Raw genomic sequence first — 3,520 nt, forward strand, 5'->3', positions numbered from 1 at the left:
GTTTTGGCAGTGTTGAAGATGGTGTTTTAGCAGTGTTGAAAGTGGTGTTTTGGCGGTGTTGAAGGAAGATGTTTTGGCGGTGTTGAAGGTAGTGTTTTGGCAGTGTTGAAGGTGGTGTTTTGGTGGTGTAGAAGGTGGTGTTTTGGCGGTGTTGAAACAGGTGTTTTGGCAATGTTAAAGATGTTTTTTTTAGCAGTGTTGAAGGTGGTGTTTTGGCGGTGTTGAAGGTGGTGTTTTGGCGGTGTTTAAGGTGGTGTTTTGGTGGTGTTGAAGGTGGTGTTTTGGCGGTGTTGAAGGTGGTGTTTTAGCGGTGTTGAAGGTAATGTTTTAGCGGTGTTGAAGTGGGAACTGCGTTGGAACTGTCAAACCGGTGAGCAGCTGCTCTTGTGGACATTGTCACGAAGCCACACACATCCCACCCTCAACGAGAAAGTGTAGGTTATATAGAAAAGTTGACACTCAAATTTAATCAGCCTAATTGAGGTGAAGAATATATCTCACATTCCAGTGTTATAACGTGTAAACTAGGCTGCTTGAGATTTATTTTAATGCGACTCCGTGCAGCCAATGGCAATGTCCGCTTTAGGTTTAATGCTGGGAGCTCATGGATTTGACAGCTCTAACCCAGATCTACCTCAGACACTGTCAAAACAACCGCTATGCGTGTTGTCAGCTAGCACAGAACTGATACAATCTAGGCCTAAAACTTGGTTATTTTGGAGAGAGCGCTGCAGGCTGATGGGGGTGTAGCGGACTAAACTCAACTCCACAATTTACGATGGAGTTGAGCGGCGCCAATAAAGTTTAGATCACATTTACACATTACATTGTCCTGTGTAAATGCGGGCTATTCTTTGGGTGCTGAAATATTGACAACAAAAACACATTTGCACAATGAGCACTTGTTGTCTCTCAAATACATTGTTACAGTTGTTGGTTAGCTAGCTAGCTAGCAAATTGTTTGCCGTATTAGCATAGACACCTCAAAACAAGACATGGTAGAAAGAACAAGACCAAACAAGCTGAAACGAGTCACTTACGATTCCCCACATGGCAGCTTCCTGTCATTGTTGCTAGCGATCTGGTCATCCAGAATCACAACAACACACAGACCTCTGCCCTATCGAAGCGTGCACATTGTTTTCGTGACGTTGTCAGCTGACTTAGTCCACTCTGTTTGTAACAGATTCTAGATTTGGGAACAGAAACCTGCGGCAGGTAGCTTAGTGGTTAAGAGCGTTGTGCCAGTAACCGAAAGGTCGCTGGTTCTAATCCCCGAGCCGACTAGGTGAAAAATCTGTCGATGTGCCCTTGAGCAAGGCACTTAACCCTACTCCTGTAAGTCGCTCTGGATAAGAGCGTCTGCTAAATGTAAAAAACAAACACAAAACAAAAACAAAAACAAAAAACTTTATTGAGATCAAATGTTTCATGGATGAGAAAATGTGCAGAATGTCGTCCAGAATCCATCTCGCTCCATCTTCTCCCACTGCCGGTCACCGGGCTTCCTCTCAACACCACATTTGTCAGTGAGTGGAAACGCTTCAGATTTATACATCCGGTGAAACATCTGTCTCATTGTTCCATCTGTGGTGGGTCTGTCTCATTAAGAAGGAACATTGCTGTGAACCTGGAATCCTTGGGAGTCTTTCAGTTGCTGAGTATGCAGAGCTCCACCTAGCGATACACACTGCTAGGGCTCTGAGAGAGAGAAGTCCAGCGTTATTATAATTTTGAAGACTAGTAAGTATTATTTCATCCTGCCTGTTGCATAAACAATAATCCCAAAAATGTGTCTTAAAGCCAAATTAAATTATAATAATCTGACTCATGTATCTCTACAAAGACTGTCAAATGATTAAAACATTTCATGTAGTTAAAACAGGATTTTCCAAAATTTGCTCAAATTTGTAATTTAAAGCAAACAATCTGCAGGTCGTGGGCACCCCTATGCCACCCCTCTTCTTGTATAGTGCTTTCACTTTCAACGAAAACAAGGGGGTTGAGCCCTGAGCCACTTTGGGCTGGCCAACTGGGCTAGTTGTGTCTTTGCTTTAACCGTTGTCCTAGGGTCAAAATGACCCGCCACTGTGTTGAACCAACTTTATTTAATTTTTATATTTTTGGGATCATTTGTGAGAAGGAGGCAGTGAGACTTTAAAGAAAGTATCACTGCCTCCTTCTCACAAATGATCCCAAAAATATAAAAAATTAAATAAAGTTGGTTCAACACAGTGGCGGGTCATTTTGACCCTAGGACAACGGGAGGGTTAAATGCTGCTTACTCTAATGACCCTGCTGCCGTGGCCCCAGAGCTGGAGAGGAACTGAAAGTCACTTGCCAGCTACTGCCGCCAGAAACAATCACAGACGAAGTCAACAAGCTAGCTAACCTGTTTGCAGATCGACTGTCCTTGTAGCAAGGACAACAGAAACAAGCATCATTGTCTGTTCTTGGATCTGAATCAACTAGACCCCTAAAAGAGAAAAAGAAGCAAGATGTTTTGGATGCTCCGGACGTCACCCCCGTTGAGCATGTTTGGGATGCTCTGGATCGACGTGTACGACAGCGTGTTCCAGTTCCCACCAATATCCAGCAACTACACACAGCCATTGAAGAGGAGCGGAACAACATTCCACAGGCCACAACCGTGACGACCCGTCCTTCTCTGCCTTTATTACACCTTTTGGTCTATACTCGTATTCGGTTATGAGTTTCGGCCTGCGTAATGCGCCTGCCACTTTTCAGCGACTTATGAACAGGGTTGTCTCTGGTCTGGCCGGGTGCGCTGTTTATCTGGACGATGTAGTGATATATGCCGATACTTGGGAGGAACATCTGTCCCGTATTCAAGCCTTGTTCGAACGTCTGGCTGCGGGTCGCCTCACGATACATTTGGCTAAATGTGAGTTTGCTCAGGCGACTGTTACATACAGTGGGGAAAAAAAGTATTTAGTCAGCCACCAATTGTGCAAGTTCTCCCACTTAAAAAGATGAGAGAGGCCTGTAATTTTCATCATAGGTACACGTCAACTATGACAGACAAATTGAGAAAAAATAATCCAGAAGATCACATTGTAGGATTTTTAATGAATTTATTTGCAAATTATGGTGGAAAATAAGTATTTGGTCACCTACAAACAAGCAAGATTTCTGGCTCTCACAGACCTGTAACTTCTTCTTTAAGAGGCTCCTCTGTCCTCCACTCGTTACCTGTATTAATGGCACCTGTTTGAACTTGTTATCAGTATAAAAGACACCTGTCCACAACCTCAAACAGTCACACTCCAAACTCCACTATGGCCAAGACCAAAGAGCTGTCGAGGGACACCAGAAACAAAATTGTAGACCTGCACCAGGCTGGGAAGACTGAATCTGCAATAGGTAAGCAGCTTGGTTTGAAGAAATCAACTGTGGGAGCAATTATTAGGAAATGGAAGACATACAAGACCACTGATAATCTCCCTCGATCTGGGGCTCCACGCAAGATCTCACCCCGTGGGGTCAAAATGATCACAAG

Source organism: Coregonus lavaretus (genome assembly GCF_964263955.1).
Source record: "Coregonus lavaretus genome assembly, chromosome: 21".
NCBI classification, from domain to species: Eukaryota; Metazoa; Chordata; class Actinopteri; order Salmoniformes; family Salmonidae; genus Coregonus; species Coregonus lavaretus.